This window comes from Balearica regulorum, chromosome 3 (assembly GCF_011004875.1).
Source record: "Balearica regulorum gibbericeps isolate bBalReg1 chromosome 3, bBalReg1.pri, whole genome shotgun sequence".
Lineage (NCBI taxonomy): Eukaryota > Metazoa > Chordata > Aves > Gruiformes > Gruidae > Balearica > Balearica regulorum.
Genome location: NC_046186.1, coordinates 19,396,737 through 19,415,239, shown reverse-complemented (window position 1 = coordinate 19,415,239; position 18,503 = coordinate 19,396,737).

The window sequence follows — 18,503 nt, the reverse complement described above, 5'->3', positions numbered from 1 at the left end:
TGTATAAAGTAAAGATAATGAGTCAGTTCTGCCCTCGCATTGACCTGCTTGGCTCTCCAGGGCGAGTAGCATCACGTTTTTCCCATTCAAAGGAGAAAAGGACTTGATAAAAGACATCTGATGCTTTGTTACTTCAGGATTAATCATCTGAGAAGCCCCTTAAGTGAGATAGCATGGAAGTGGGGACCAATACAAATGCAAGGTAGAGCAAAATTTGACATTTTACTTAGAAGAAGAGAAAACAAGGCAATGCAATATCAGCTTTACGTATCCATTTCTTATAAGGATATTTATAACTTGCTCCTTCCACTGAGAATTTGGTTTTAGTTATTTGTGCAGTGAAAGAAATGCCTTTAATTTACCACTAGGAAATGTTACAATTCTGTAATGCTATGGTTAATATGTGAGAAGGACTTTGGCTCTGGAAAGGTGTCAGAAAAACTGAGGGGAAAAAAATGCTCAGATTCATCATAATTTTTCAGTCCAATCATTCCTGCACTTGTTTTTGCTTTGGTTCAATTTTTGGTCATCAAATTGGAAATTGTCAGGACAGCAATTAATGTTGTGTCTCCAAATCTTTATGTATGACAAAAAGAAATCACTCGTGTATTGACAGCCCTGGGGGGAAGGGAGAATAAAAACCAGAGAGAAACTAAATGCTCTTAAACTGCTATAGCAAATACTGTTGGATCAATTAGTGTGATTGGCATGAAAGTGCAATGGGTCCTCCTGGCAAAATGACGTTCTCAGTCTGGGTCTGAGCTGCAGCTCTGTAGTGCAGTGATGCTCTTGGAAAAGAGGACACTAAACTGCCAGGTGTATCAGTATGAAATTGCTTTCACAGGACAGACCTGAACTTTTCTGAGGTTTTTTTTTTTGTTTTGGTTCCTCTTGACATCTACCATCACTTCTTTGACTGGAAAAGTCCCTGCTACAGTCCCCGCTGCTTTTCTATTGATGCCATTAAGGCTTTCTAAAGATTTAACATTTCTTTAGCATGGATAGCTTTTTACTTGCAGAACCATGTTTATACAATGTACACCATTGCATCTAGTAAAATGTTTGGAAATGATTATTTTTTCTTTACAGGTATACTGTAACGGTGCACTGAAATATCCGAGTTTGGCCCTCAGCATTGTACTGCAACTCATTTAACTTCACCTGCCTGGAGCTTCAGTCATTCTGCTTACACACCACTCTCGTACATTCTCAGCAATGCCCTTGCTTTCACCTACACGGTTTCCAGTCGAGTTAGTAGTAGAACTGATAGAAATAAGTCATTGAAATCTTTTTTTCCCTGGAAACTGCTGCTCTGAATAAATAATATTTTTTCATAAAATCACATTGATATAATCAATATATATTAAAAATAGAAGGAAACTATTTTCAAAATTAAAGAGTAGCATTTTAACATTTTAACAATGATAGATTTTTAATCTTAGCTACAATTTAAAAAATATTTAAGAAATCATCAGTAAGCAGCATTTGTAATTCAACAAAATAAAATATTTAAATATTATCCTAGGAAAGTGTTGCTATTTTGCCTGAAATTTGCTTTTTTTTTTTTTTGCCAAAAGTTTGCTATTTTATCTGAAATAAGTGCTAGATATAAAAGTTACAAAAATTTTCTAAGATAGAATTTTCATTTTCTGAACTGCACAATAATAATTATCTAGGTGGTGCTGTTCCCTGCAATTTCACCTCAATACCAGACCTGTATGGGTTTTTTGAACTGTGATATCTCTACATTTGGAATACACATTATTTCATGAGGCAGTCTCTGCTGAAAGGGAAAGTTTAGTATTCTTATCAAAAGCTCCTATAGCATTTGCAGAAAGTCACCTCAGTCATTTACTGGTTTTTTTCTTAAGTTCACTTTATCTAGTCCTACCTCTCTTTTTTGTCATATCTTTTTATCTGTGTTCTCACACACATATTCATATATGATACATTTTAAGTAGCCTAAAATGGAAACTATTTAAGGGAAGAAAAAAAAAAGAGAGTAAAATTTGTTTAAATACTCATGTATTCATAGGTTTTGTGTGTTGATTTTGATAGAAATTCTTTCAACTTTCTCCTCAGACATCCCTCGTAAACCTGATTGCATCAATTTTTCATGATCTTCCTATCTTCTCTTTTGGGCGTTTTTTTTTCAGTGACAGAAGTAAATCTTTTCATTTTGATTAAAGAAAAGATTATTGTTAAACTCTTCCTAACAAGGCAATGAACTCCAGAACTGGCTATTCTCACCTATCTAATTTCAGGCACCGGGGATACCTGGGTGCTGGTTCAAGCTCTAGACTAGTCAGAATGAGCTTTTGTATAGAACAGAAATATGGGAACGCTTCGAGATCCAGCTTCAACCTGATCCAGATTTTAAAACAGGTTAAAGAATAGATGGACCCAAAAGACTTTTATCTAGATTCAAGTGTTTACATCTGGAGACATGCATAAAATCAGCATAACAACTACTTCAGTTTTGAGTGATCTGCAGTTCTGCTACTGTGCATTTTGCAAAGTGAGAATCAAGCTCATTTATTATTATTATTGTCATTATTAACATTTATATTGCAGTATTGCACAGAATTCCCAGTCACTCTGACACCCAAATGAAGAAGGAGTAGAGGAAAAGTGCAATCAAATATATACCATTTTTCTAGACATTGGCAATTATTGTTGTTATTGGCAAATAGTTCTCAGCACCAATTCTTCTCCTCAATCTATTTATTATTAATAATTTGGCTTCTTATAAGCATGCAGAAATATGAAATGCAAAATAAATAATAATAATTATAAAGTATATTGTGTGCCTTGCATTCTGGCATTTTATTTATTGAATTATGCTTTAAAAATTTGTACATGAAAGAATTTTATTAAACCTTCAGGTATAATGATAATAGATTTTTGTTTCCTATAAGTTTATACTCAAGGGTTTGTTTGGTTGTTTTCTATTTGTTTGTTTGTCTCTTTTAGTTTTAGTGGGGTTTTTTTATTTTATTTTTAATTTCTGAGCAACATAAATTATTTAGGTAGTTTTCTGCTCATGGCAAATGGCAGATTTTCTTCTCCTGCATATAGACAAGTTGATTTTACTCTTGAAACTATTTAACTGCATAAACAATGCACAAATGATGCCCAATACATGAGAATGTGAAGCATGCAGACTTGTCTAGTAGGCATCTCTGGAATGACATATGTCCTAAAAGTCAGCTTGCCATCACGGGGGAAATGGTGACATGTCTGAGGCACTGCTGCTGACATTGCATGAGGTTAATGAATGACAGTGCCAAAATGCCAGCACTTACCTTGTCACCGCCAAAGAGCTGCAATTAAATTGCCCCTTAAAGAACTGACAAGTGACGAAAGGGGTTTCAGTGAAGGTCATGAGTATCTAAGAATTCTATTCCTTTGAGCACTGCTGTAATTTCTGATTTGCCACAAAGAAATCACAAGACAAATATCCTCTATAACCCGGCAGTCTTCCCACAGAATTATTAAATTACTGGGGCACAGTTAGTATTAAACCTGTAATATTAAGACATATTGTATGGCACTACAAGTTTACACACTAAAACTGTTCTGTGTCCTAAGTTATATTTCTTTCTTGGCCAGCAGTATCTATAAAAAGGGAAGAAAGCCCTCCAAAAGCATTAGAATTTTCTTTTTGAGAGAGCACAGAAGATTTTTTTTCTCCTGAGAAAAGCATGATTTGTATCACCCATACGAAGGGAGGATGGGTACTGTCTAACAAAGGTTTGACTGTGTATCCACTGACAACAGAGGATGGAATGAATGTACCTCTTGTGCTGATATTAATCTGTGCGAAATATTTCAGGGTTGGGTTTTTTTTTTCTTTCATTAATCAGGCAAAAATCCTATCAACAGAGGTCACAGAATTTGGTTTCCAGGTTTTAAATGGACACTTTCAAATGAAGCTCATTTTTTAAAGCCCTCCTCTTTCTTACTGCGTGGCAAAGGTAAACCACATTCCTAGAACACGTGTCAAATTTTATTTACATGTATCTCAGATAAATGAGTGCAAGTATTTGCTCTATATTAATTTTATCATGTGTATGAGTCCTTGCAATACTAGAAATTTATTTTACTCAGGGAAAGGGACTTTTATTTATATTTTTTAGAAATTAATTGTGAGAACGCTTTGGACTTAAATAACAGTATGAACTCAAAACTGAAAGGCAGAAAGAAGAAATAAACATAGTATTAAGCAAACCGGCAAGAGAAATCTTTCTGTCAGATCTTTGAAAATAGTGCATGCAGAGGGTCTATAAAACAGAGAAAGGTGGGTTTTTTTCCGCTCAGATGGCAGAAGTTGCAGACCACAGAAGTGTCCACCCAAAAGCAGTGATGTGCAGTGAGGAGATGGAGAAAAGCCACTGTCAGCTGAGTGACAGAAGCAGGAAAAGAGGAAGGCAAAACCAGTTAAACAGACAAGAGCTAGTCCATGGCAAGCTCTGAAGTGGGGAGAACAGCTTTGCGTCTTCCAGGGGGGCCCAAAGGAACACCGAACACTGTGAATCCAGGAAACGGTCCAGCTATTAAAAATGAATGTTCTGGACAGCTGTTTGTCATACCTAAAGCCAAGCAGCAATTCTCTCTTTGCTTTCCAGTCAGCCAGATTACCCCGTTTACAATACACTGTCAGACTCTCAGGGCCACCCTTGGAGTAAGCTAGAACTTCGCTTTAGAGCGTAATTTATTTCTTATGTCTCATATGCAGGAAAAGTGATACATATCTCCAAACGTGACTACCCTTAATTTCAAAATCTTACTCATTAATTTGCAATAATGAGGTGTAATGAATATTTATAGAAGATTTTATCTATACCTATTAATTTACCATGAAATGCCATTGATATCTCTGCATTTTGAGTTAATAACACAAGGCAGAATTAAATGGAAAGCTGATAAAACTTCTGTTTGCCATGTGAGGTTTGAATATTATCTTTAAAGGGTAATATGTTCTGTATAAATGGGAGTTCAGTATGTAGTTCACTGGCTACATCACAGAGAACTGAGTGACTCCATGGATGTAATTTTGCCGCTAGTATGGGTGAGCATTTTTCCCCTTGTATTTTAGGCATAAGCTAAATCCCCTGTATTTCTGCACTTGGTAGAAACAGAATGTCCTCACTTCCAGTGGTTATTGTGAGACTCTCAAGAAATCTTTCACTTGGATTAAAGATCAAAGGAAAATCTGTGATTATAACTCATATGATTTTCACCATCGTCTTTGATAAAAGGTTTCAATCTCAGTCACCAATCATTATACATACAACTGCATGAGACTCTATTTAGTTTGGCAGTGTTCTCCCCTCTTTAATTGCAACTTTATATATTATTTCTTTCGTTACATAGTTTCTATAAAGAGTGGTTGATTGAAATGTTTCTATTTAATTTTGTTTTATGAAACAAAAATTGCAGCAAATTTTGCGATATGCTGAATTTATCTATATCTAATGAATGTGTTCAAAATGTGAAAATGTGAGTAGATGTATTCCAGAAAAGAAGGGTGATAAGAAAGAACAAATAGGTTCATAATATTTTAGTCACTTTTTTTTCCACCTTTTTTTTTTTTTTTTTTCTTTTGACAAGGCAGATTTCTCTTGGGATTTCTAGTAAGTAGGGGTGTGGAAGTAACTTCTGGTTTTCAAAATTCACCAGTATTTTATATTCTGTAACTGCTTTTCACATGAGGGAATAATTCTAGCTAAATCACTTAAGCTCACCAAACTAAACACTTTGTATGGTATAAAGTTGTTGAATTTGAACACATTTACAAAACAATTCTGCATCAAAAGTTGGTGTCTAACATGGTTCATTCTTGCTTGTACAAATTAAATAATAATAATGGTCCATTACTGTAAATTGAAGGGTTTTATCTGTAACTACAAAAATACATGTGCTGCAACAGAAATGTCCAAATATAATGCTGACATTATCCTGCTTTTGTTTATACTACAAAGCTGAGCCCTAACCAGGGGGCTTTGGTCTATTTTATTAATTCTCTACCTGATTAATTCTTTACTCTATTGAATGTTTATCAGTGCTATCGGAAGGATTTGGGTTCCATTAGACAGAATTCAGAGCAGAGAGTCTTCTTGGGAGAGCAAAAGCCTTTCTCTTGGGAGCTCTGGTTACAGAAGCCAGACAGAAGGACCTGAAAAGGGCCTCCTGGAGGTTTTTAGGGGGGTTGTTGGTTGGGGTTTTTTTCCACACAGTTTGCGAAAAGAAAACTAGCCTAGAAATCACTTTTTCTGCATGGGCAGCTATATTCTGTCAGAATTTTGAAAAACACACTGTATGTCTCTCAGAAGGGAAGTGAAATGTGAAAGTATATGACAGCCAGATATAAGCACAGCTACTACTGGAGCATAAAGAAATATACATTTCTATCAAAAATACCTATATTGAAGCTTTGGGTTCAGCTCAGCTTCTCAAACCCTTAAAAAACATTCCTGAGCACTGATTTGAAATCTAAATGGCTTCTCATGTGGGCTACGTTTATGCCTCTCTGCTAACTGCCAAAAGCTTTCACAAAAGATTTTTTGTTCACGCAAAATATTAGGAGCAAATTTACACCCACCTTTACGTACAGACTTGGGTAATGGTGTATTAAACATGAGGACTTCACTATTGATCCTTTCTCTTCTGTTTGTCTCCTATCTTACAAGTTTCATTTTTCAGACTAGAAAGCAGAAAAAAATATCAAAATTACCAAGATAACCAATCATGCAACTAAGTGGTAAGCAGTCCATAGTTCACACATAAACAGCCTACATCCTCAACACAGGGAAATTCAGCAAAAGCCTAGATACCATAACTCATTTTTGTCAAAATGGAGATTGTATTATCCTTCTTTTTCCTTTCTACAGTATCCTGTGATACTGAAATCCTTACAATAAATCCTGACTTTTGCAATCTCTTCCTGCCACACTTTAGTTTTCTTACACTCATACAACCCATGGACATCATTATTCCCTGCTATTTTCCTGAAAGGAAACCAATTTAAAATAGCTCCACCTTGGTTTGGAGGTAAAGATATTCAAGGTCATATCTCATTATACAAAAAGGTAGCAGTGGATGCCCTTACTTGTCAGGGCCACACGGGTTGTTTGATTAGAGGTATGTGGCTGGCACTATGATAAACTGGAACTAGGACTAGGACTTTGGCTTAGACCCTGATTTATTTCTAACTCTGGTGCCCAAAACAATGCACACTGGCATGCCCAAACAGAAATATTGATTTCAAATGCATATGCAAATAATTTCAAATTAATGAGAGGATTTAGGGGGGTAGGGGTGGCCATCATTCAGTGGTATCTTGTATGTTCTTATGGAAAATAGCAGAGAGACTGGGGAAGCTTAATGGGAGGATAAAGACATGAGCACTAGATGAAAACACTGAACAGGCCCTAGCAAAGCAACTGGGAAAAGCAGAAAGTTCCATGGCTGAAAGGGGATTTGGATTCATGAACAAATACTGTCCATTCTTGCATTCTTGAATGTAAATAGCACTGCCTTTGAGCTACCCCACCCCATGATCAATTTCTCTTCCTAATGACACTAAACTCCACTGCTCAGTACAAAACATCCTAATAATATTGTTACAAAACACAGGCTGATCTTGCTCAGTTCTGAATGAAACAGCTGAAAAAGAAAAAGAAAAAGAAGAAGAAGAAGAAAAAGAAGAAGAGAAAAAGAAAAGAAAAAGAAAAAGAAAAAGAAAAAGAAAAAGAAAAAGAAAAAGAAAAAGAAAAAGAAAAAGAAAAAGAAAAAGAAAAAGAAAAAGAAAAAGAAAAAAAAGAAGAAAAAGGGAAAAAGAAAAAAGGGAAAAAGAAAGAAAAAGAAAAAGAAAAAGAAAAAGAAAAAGAAAAAGAAAAAGAAAAAGAAAAAGAAAAAGAAAAAGAAAAAGAAAAAGAAAAAGAAAAAGAAAAAGAAAAAGAAAAAGAAAAAGAAAAAGAAAAAGAAAAAGAAAAAGGAAAATAAAAAGAAAAGAAAAAGAAAAAGCCAGTGTTGAGATGAAGCACATGTACTAAATGAAATAGCATCTCTGTAAATAATACTTTAACAAATGCTGCTGGTAGGGAAAACCATAATGACAGAGCTGTAAGAGAATGATGTGCTTGGACCTAGCCTTCAAAATTGAATATCTTGAGCAGTGCACTTCTCCAGCAATTTCATGCATTTTCTCAGCTAATCTCACATCACCAATATCAAGCTTGTCATATTGATTTTAAAGGGGAGGTAAAAAAAAATGGGAAGGTAGCTTGCCTTTGTCAATCTGGAACATGGTTGCCAGGCAACTTGATGACCTGACTTGGGATGGATTGTTACAGTGACCTGACTAAATACCCCCAAATCACCTGAGAATTTGTAAAGAAAATACAGCCAAGTTGAATTATTGCTGCAGTAGTAAGTATTATGTTTCCCATTTGCCACTATAAAGAGTAATATATACAAGGTGTTCTTGCTATAAATGGCAAGTTTGTGTCAATTAAAAATGGCTAATTATATAAAAGAAGAATGATCTATTTGACATTGAAAACTTTTAATTTACATTGTTTCCATTTAGAGTGCTAAATTTGAAATATATAATTAATTTAGTATAACTTTCTGATTATAAATATGGACTGTTTCTTAGATATTCTATTCCAGAGGGCTGAGTAGGACAGATGTGTGCAGATTAAGCTAAGAAGTTCTAAAGAAAAATTTTTAAATGTTGATTTATTTGACAGATTTTGAACTTCATTTTGCTGTAAGTAATGCTTTGTATTTTCAGACTGAGATTCTAAACTTAGTTACACTGGGTATATAAAAAACATTGCTAATACTGTTTTTTTTACTACAGTCAAAGCCTGCTTTCAGTCGCTTTTTAACTTTGCCAAATACTAACCATACTGATACTGGGCGAAATTAGGTGACTTTTGGTGAACTAGCAGCTGAAATGATTCAACCATTGTTTCACAGATCGATCATATCAACGTTTGCATTTCTGTTTGCCCAACTGCAAGCAAAAGGAAGACACTCTGCCCTATTTCCAAAATGTTGTTCTGAAGCACTCGATGTTTTCATGGTTTTCACTTAATTGAGTCATAAGAAGGCAACTCTGAAACTGTATTAAAGTCTGAAGGGTACGGTGCTCTCTGTAGAAATGAAGTATGTGAGAGAGAGACATTTCTTACCAAGAGGTACACAAAACAGTTGAAAATATAGAAGAGTTTGTGAATGGTTTGAAGCTGAAGAGTGTACTTTGCAATTCCATTAATTTATAGAGGCCTTGATAAGATCATGGTTGGTGTGTGAAACAAAACACTTTGAGGAAAGCACTTTGGAGGATGCAGAATGTACCAGTCCTAACCTCAGTTAGAAATTGCCATGCAAGAGCAGTCCAGACCAAAGCTTTCTGTGAGTAGCTTTACTACTGTGGGCTTTCCACAGTGAGAAGTTAATGAAAAAAGATTTGCTACAGAAAGACATATGGAGCTCAGAGTGATAATTCATTAAATGACATAAAACCAGTATGTGGAACTGCACCTCCTGGGGCAAAAAACCCAAGTCTTTGGAATTAGGTGAAAGTACCATAATGGATTGTATCACTTTGCAGTAATGCATATCGTAGATGTTGGCAGGCATTGGAAAACTGTGCTTGAACACAGCAGTTGATTCTTCTCTAGGAAAGACCAGTGGATAATGTTCTATGAACATATAGTTGAGACATTAGTCTTAGAAGTAATAAATCTACTAATGGAAAATAATACGAGGGTATGCAAACTTGGTGCCCCTAGATCTCAGTAAGATTTAGTGTTTCTCATTTCATATCAGATTGCCTGAGCAATTCAGATTAGGATGAAGATTAAGTCAGTCTAAGGTGAAGATGAGGTTTAATGTAAGAATCACAAAAATGACAAAGAACTGTTTAGGATAGGTCTCAGTGGATTGTACTGAGAAGGTGATATCAGAAAAGAGAGATATCCTACAGAGAAGGATTCTGGGCCCCATACTTTTTAATATTGCAGTTAGTGACTAACTCAGTGCTGCAGGGAAGGCTCTGCCCACTGGTTGGAAGAGAGATCATGACCAAAATGATGGCTTGCTCTTTGTGTTTGTGCAATCTGATGGACTACCCTCTAAAATAGAGCTTGACCACCTTGTGGGCCAGTGCAACAGACCTGTGGTGAAATGTTACAGAAGAAAAATGAGAAGTCATATTTCTGCAGATCAAGTACAAGAAAGCCTTCCATTTCTAATATTGAGAGAAAGGAAAACAAACAAACAAACAAACAAACCCAAATACTATAAAATTGGTTGGCAAATTGGTCCTGGAAATTAAATTTCATAACCATAACATGTCCACAATTTTTTAGTAATCTTTCAGAGTGGTGGGGATCTAAATTGTTTCAAGATGAAGCTTGATAAGTCTATACAAAGGGTTGTGTGACACACTATAGGTGATTTGGTGTTCAAAATAAAAGGTTGAATATGAGACTTTCTAATATTCTTGAAATGGAGTTGAAAGGAATGCAATCAACACTTTTTTAGTCATATATTTATACTGAAAATATATTTTAGCCATATATTTATATTGAAATAGCTATATACTTCAGGTCACATGTAAGAAAGTGAAGAAAAGTGAAGAGAATAATACTTTTCCCTTTCCCCATAGCTTGGTTTCCTTCCTCAGGTGCAGCGGGGATTAACCACAAGACCATGTGCTGGGTGGAGTGCTCTGAAGCACCTCACAGTGCTGAGAAACTCACATTTAGCTGGTGTGTCCTTCCAATGCTCAGCGCTGAAGTGATTGCCAGATGCTGGAACAGGAAGCTATTTTCCCAAGGTCAGAGTCTTAGGAATCATTTTTTTTCCTCAGTACTACAGGCTGTAATTCATGTGTTCAATCATATCTGCTGTTCTTCAGTGGCATACCATGAGATTTTTGGACTTTCGTCCTTCAGTACATAAGTTTGTAAACATGGTGAATGCTGTTTGTCTGTTGTGGCATGGGACGGCAGAAAAAAGTTTATCGTACCATGGTACAGTGACCTGTATAATAACAATCTGAGATACATGGTTCAGGTAGCTTTTTTTTTTTTTTTTTTGGGTCATATGATTTAAGGCACTTCATGTGCATTACTGGGTGGGCATGAGTTGAGATGGGGTTATTATCAAGGTGGGTGTCATTCATTAAGAATTTGAAAATCTGCGTATGTCATAGGCAATTTCCTAGACTACTTATTCCTCACTTTATTAAAAGCCTGAAAGGCTTTTAGTAGTACCTGGATCTAGAGATTTTCCTTTTCCAATTTTGTCTGTCTTAAGGAGTAGAAATCATGAAGGTCAATCAAATAATTTCAGGTTCTCTCTGGAAATTATTTCTTTTCATTATTCCTGTAGAGTGTTCAATAACAATCTGGCCTTTGCTTAACAAGACAACATCCTTTCTGTTCACAGGTCTTTTTTTCAGAAATTAACAATCTACAAAAGATAATGAGCTCAGTGAATCTTATTAACACAAGTTACAGCTGACTGACAAGTAAGTACATGGCTGTCATGTAATCTAATCATGGTGTTATAATTCAATTAACTATTGATTTTAGTTACCAATACTATATTCTAACTGTTGCAGAAAAACATTCAATATCTGTAAAGTTTTATGATTAATACAAATTATATCAGTCCCAGGCATTATTGAACTCACACATTATAGAAATGTATGTATTTTATATTTAATAAAAATGCTGTTCATTTTCATATATTACTAGCTATGAGCTATACTGAAGTTTCTTCTAGTAGATCAAATTAATTATACTTGGAAATAAAGTGGGGACTATTTGCTGTTTATTTAACACCTATGTAGATCTGATGCTTTATCATTTGGCACTTGTACAGTCATTTGTACCTATGCAAAATGAATATAAAACAGGCATGAAGCCTTATTTTCCAGACTGTTGATTTATCTACCTCTTTGGACTAGCGTAGATGACTGCACAAATGGCAAAATGTGCTGCTCTCAGGCATGAAGAGAGAGTCATGAGTCCAATTATAAATGCTAGGCTGAATTGCCAGATGCACTACTACTTCAATGAGTCTCAGGCCACCCTAACACTTCTTTTACACCAGGGGCTTGGGAAGGGGAAGGTGAGAGAGAATTTCTCCCATTTTCTCAGCTACGGCTTTATTAATTTCTCACTGATGGTAGTAGTCAAGCAGTCAGGCTGGTGGAGCCATTGGTGCTTTGCTCCCCACAGTCCTGCCATAGCTATTATAACAGGGAGAAGCACAGAAAGGTGGAAGAAGCTGTGTCTATTTTTTTTCCGGTAATGGACATAAACAGTATAATAGATTTGACTCAATTTGAGAAGGGAAATAAAGCAACAGCTAGGCCACTACATACTAGCTACACCCTGGTCCAACATTTTAAAAAGAAACAATAGGGGTTACTTTATGATGATTTTTGATCTCATGTTAGGAATGATATATTTTCAAAACTATCTACTACAATGATCACTTTAAGGCCCTCATCAACAGCATTTCTCTACTGAGTTTCCCAATTAAGATTAGGAGGTGAGAAGTGCAGTCACAGGAAGTCATAAATCTTTTGATTATTGTCACTTGATTACATGAACCTGCTCTATTTAAAGCAGAAAAGCCTGATATACAGGTAGGTCTTCAAGAACCATGTCATTTTGGATTGGAGTGACAAAAGTCCAATTCTGGATTTAGGTGCTTAATTCCTACTTTTTGTACGTGGTCCATCAGTTAGTTCTGCACCAGTGAGTACAGTCCCCAGAGCTCTCTTAGAGCAGTCTTCCGGGCTACTGGTGTTTGAAACCTGTTTGAACTGTGCCAGGGGCCAAAGGCTTTAGACCCAGTTCTTATGTTGTGAAGTGATACTTTCCTAAAAGTTGTTGATACCTTTCTTGACCTGCTTGGATTTCAGCTCATGCTGCATTAAAGTTAATTGTGTATATATTTTACTTTAGTATGTATTTTTCTAGTAGTACGAATGTCCACCATTAACTGGTCCCTGAACCTGGTTATACCAGAAGTTTCAAAATCTCAGGGTCTTTTACCTGACAGATCTATTGATCAACTTAAATGGCTGTGGCTTGCCAGCTTCACTGTATACCAGTTATACTAACAGCGTGAAAGGACCAGCAAATAATGTAAGTAATTCAAGGCAAGAGCCTTTTATGACTATCACACATAATTTACATGTACACAATACTATATTAAAATGACTTAGTAAAAAGAAAAGCCATTGCAGAGAATTACTTTTTAATGTCATTGTTTACCTCATTTCTTGTTCCAATATGGCCCAAGCCCAAGCAATTTGTTTTGTCACTGGCACTGCCAGAAGACACAGACGGCAAGTTAAATGTAATAAGCAGTCTGCCTACTTTTGGGAAAGTAATACATTATCTCACTCTCACAAATGGGTACCTATCACCAGCCTCTGTGCATAACCATTTTAATATGTGTGGCATCTTGGCTGAAGAACACTTCTCATATGTAGTCTTAACAGATAAGCAGTTCTTCTTCAGTATGACTCAATTTTGCTCTTTTCTGAGTTCTTTTCTAAAGGATATATCCACATAACAGATGAAAGTAGTACAGGTAGGGAAGTCTTCTACAGCTTTGGTTTTGCTAGCATGACTGACATTGAAGAACTGCTGGCAGGGGCATCTGTTATGTCCTGTAAAAAACCTCCTGGGATCCCTGCTAGCCATGTTCTAAAGATTGCTAGCCCATGCAGTCATTTTACTGCAAATTTCTTCCCTAAGATAAATAAATAAAAGCAGCTAGGATATGTTTGTAGCTTTTACAGTTTCACTGCAAGTTGCTTGTAGAGTTTTCATTGATATTGTCCGGAGTGGGCTGTGATTCCTCAATGGAAGAAGAGCGAGTAAGAGAGGGACACATTTTGCCATTCACAGATTGACTGTATGTCTTTATGTGTATATATATACACACTCAGATTTTGGAGTAATGATGGGATATAAACATCTTCATTCAAATCTTGTTGTTCATTTTATTCAATATATGCCTCCAACCATAACATGTGAAATAACAGGGCAGCGTGGAAATAAATATAAAAGGTGCCTTTTAGCATAGTGGTGTGCAGAAGCATCCCTCCACCTACTGTGATGGCCCTGCAATGTTGTCAGCTTGCAGTCACAACATTCATTCAAAACCAACATTATTACACAGATAGTCAAACCTTGTTGAAAGCAAGCTCTATTTAAGGATTTATTAGCAACACAGAATCATCATAATTATGATATAGGAAAAAGCCCTGATGAAATAGGGCTCTCTAATTCTTAATACACTTTGCTTTTATGTATACCTGAGTTGATTAATAAATTAAAAATCACACTGCTGCATGCTGACTACTGTAGCCTCAAAGATGGCCAGGCATTGTAACGGCCCTCACCAAATCACCCCACTGCGACTTCAGTTAATTGCCCAGGCTCCCGGTACACCCTGGCTGCTTCTGAAGGGGATCTTCATGACCCAGTTGATTGAAAAGACATCTGAGTTAATCAGGAACGAAGAAGAAAAGGAGCAGGGTTTACACTGGCAGGCAAGACATCTATGCATATGGCAGAGTCTGCAATATGAGGTGCCAGTCCTGTGGTGTGCCTTCAACCCTATTGACTCAGCCTATTTACAGCTCAGATCCACACTGGGCTCCACCTGCCCATACACTTGGATTTCCCTACAGAGGAACAGCAGATGTGGACCGTTTGCAGGCTGTATGCACTCCAGTATGTCCCTTTTTGGGAACAGGCAAGGCCAGGGCTGCATTGTCCAGCATGCAACACGCTTTTGTACATGGATAGAGTACGGGTCCTGGGAGCAGGACTGTGGGAGCCACCTGAGGCATTCCTGCTCTCTTGTAAATCTTACCAGGATGATACTTAGCATTCCTAACTAAGAACACAGAATGGAGGCAACACAACTCAATAAAATACATACAAGCTAGCAAAATAGGGGGGGAATGATCTGGATTTTGTCTCTATCACAGAAGTAACCACCAAAATTGCATGTCTTCCCAGGCAGGGTTTACTCACAGGAAAATCACTTCAAACCTTTTGGCAGGGAAGGAAAAATTCTGTGACACCGTCAATAAAGCTAAAATGGCTAAAACTAGTATTTCAGTGGAGCTCCGCAACGGGGAGCATCCCTTTCATGTCATGGCCCCGCAAAGCTTGTCCCTCAGCAACATGGAGCAGAGGCAGAGGTGCGCAAAGGATGTGGCCACACATTAGGATGCTAGTCGGTGGAGGTGGAGTCCCTACAAGTGAGTTCTGCTGTCAGGGGATCTTGCTGCTCCCCATATGTCCCACCCTGGGCAACTGTCCACCTGTAGGTAAAGGTCTTGGCTACAGAGATTCACAGTTTCTTCCAATGACAAACACTGTCAAAGTACCATGGTATCTTCTTAGTTATCAGGTTCTGCTACCTGGAAAAGAAAAAGGTCAGAATTTGAATGCTGATATAAAAATAATTTGAGCTAAACAACTCCTTACTTGAATATATCATGTTGTGGGCATAGTATTGCAAAGAGCCTAAGGAACATAAGAGAGCAGCCCCAGGCAATACTGCAAGGGGCACGCATGTGTTATTGCACAGATTTAAAAAACAAAGCTGACAAGCAGACTTGCCTAAATTGGGTGGGTTGGTGCTCGCCCAGAGCTGTCACTAATTCAATGCAGATTGTCTGTGTAATATGAGTGCTTATTTTCAAAAGAAACAGGGTGGAAAAAGTGTGTGCAATTCTCAGGAGAGTCTGATTGCAAAAGGCATGGTTGGAGCTGATTAGCCTGTTTACCCTGCCAGTTTTCACACACAGACAGATAGGCAGTCTCATACATTTCCCCAAGCAGATTCTGGAGAAGGCTGATGAAGAAAATTAAATCCAGTTCAATTTCCATTTTTAACTCAGCCCGTTGTTGTAATCAGGGATAGTGCTTCAGCTGGAGATCTCTTGTCATAAGTGGGAAGAAAGGGCTAATTTCTGGGGCTATCTTTGTGGCAGATCAGTAGTTCCTGATCTTATTCCCTCACCTTTTCCTGCCAGGACTGAAATTTATTAATCGATTGGTCATAGTGCAAAACCCACTTGCTTTTTCTTTCAAAATTTTGGTGCTGGGCCACATGTGGACTATTTTTTTTTTTTTCACTGCATTTGAAGTTACTTCCGACATTTATGTTAGTTACAAGGTCTTTCTTCTCTTTGCATATTTGCAGAGTATTTAATTTAATGAAAGGAATAGACGTTTTCCTTTTTTAATGGTTCCCTGTGCTCTAGTGGTTTGAAGTCACAGCCTGTCTCTTTCTCCAGCCAGTCCTATGGTCTCTTCTCTAGCCTCAGATGTTTCCATAATTGTACTTGTATTATTGCTGGTCTTTAACTGAAAGAGGAATTTTCTTTTCCTAATTTTAAATCTCTGTTCCTTTTTCTTGTAAATAGGAGCAGCTTGAATGCAAGACAATTTGAGTTTTGAATTTGGTTCAGCCTATTACATGGCCCCAGGGATCCAAAGATGGTGCAGGGAGAACTGCATTAGCTCTGAGGGATGTGGATTCTGACATGGGGACTAATTTTCCTGAGGATACCTAGGATAGTTTTAGGAGTGCAATACTTAGGGTCCTTAGGATAGGTGAAAATTTATGTTCATTTTCATTGTTTTTATAATTGCTAAATAGTTGTAGAGAAATTCCACGAGTGGGCACATCTCACCAAATTTCAACCATCTGAAATTTAGGTGTCAGGTCTAAGCTATTTTAATGGGTTTCTACTCTAGATTACAAAAAGAGGCAGGTACTTTCAGACAGCAGTTTATCCCTCCTCTTATGATGCCCCTTTCATTCTCTCTGCATGTCACTGGGCCCTAGGAAGGCAAACTTTGCCTTAAACAATAAAGAAACAAAGAATTGGGAATGGTAGGAGAAGACATCAGTAGGAAAATACAGAAAATATACAAAAGCAAAAGAGAATCGCATGGTAGAGCAAGTACAAAACCAGTAGGCAAAAAGAACACCTGATTCTGATTACACTAGACTGTTCTGGCACAGTAAAAAGGCTTGATAGAGGGTGTAAATATAGTTTACTCCCACAGGAAGGATCTTTTATCTCTGTTGCTTCAGATTTTTTCCAACTAGAATGGAAATGCAGTAAAATTGAAAATTGAGAAACATGTGCCTTTTTAAAGACAGATTATTTTATGTGCCTGCTGCATGTTAAACAAATGTAATAATTTTTTTTTTTTTTGCAAAACAAAATAGTCCAAGGCAATTTTGATGTCTAAAACTGATAACTTAGGACAAAATGGCAGCTACAAATTGCTTGTTGCCAGTCTAATGCATAAACACATTTTCAGAATGGTGTTTACTTAGGCATGAAAGGTATCATTCCTAGAAATAACATGGTTATGCAAACAGCACCTTGCCCAACTTCTCGCTCTAAAATAACAATGCAATAACATTTCTAAGTTATTTATCTCAGTGATAATATTTGGGAAATATCTCATTTCTGACCAAAGAGGTTTAGGGAAAGTTCTGTAGCACAGGGACACCCCGTAGCACAGGGGGCACCCTGAAGGTACTCCAAAAATTTTAGTTTTGTAGGCTCCTTTTCACACCAGAAAAGCCCTGTTGTAGCTGTCTGGGATTCTACAGATTGGATTATGGGCTTATTTATGTGCCTCTGAAAGCGACGTAAAGCAACTTTCTGAGTAGGGAGATGCCTAGCTTTATTATAGCCAACATGCAGCCACTTGCAGCTCGTGGGTAGGAACAACTGCAGTTATGGGAGGATCATCTTCATAGTGTCTTGGCACCAGGCTGAGGCTGCAGGGAAGATTATTTTTCATTCTGGGTCATTTTTCTGATCTCTGCAATTATGGGAAGTGAAAGGAGGATAGGGTGTAAGAGTGGTGGTTCCACCCAAGCCCTCCTAGAACTGGCGTTTCCATGTTCTGGTGGTGGGACACCACTTAATCTGTTGCACCAGATGAAGAACCATCTAAAAGCATTAACCTGCAATGCAGTAACCCATGCAGTAGTAGTTTTAACAGGTCATTTGGCAAGCCATTTTATGAGAGTAGGGGAGAAATGTATCATTCTTAATGCTCACTTTGCAGTTTTTAGGCCACAGAGGAAGAAAGAAACAAGCAAAATCCAGACAGGAATGTATGTATGCATGCTGAGATATCACTGTAACTGTATTATCAGCTTAGTGTGCTTATAGAGGCTTGAGAGAATTGTGTTTTCTGATTTTTGATTCCAGAGGTATTTTAGACTTTAATATTAGAAAACAATGAGGAAAAATACATATAAATATTGTATGTGTGTGTGTATATACACAATTCACAAAAATTTATATAGTTTTGGGAGTGATAACTGGACTTCATTATGATCTTTCCATTTCCACTTAAGTTCTCTGCTTCCCTGTTACATCAGACTCTTAGATACTGTGT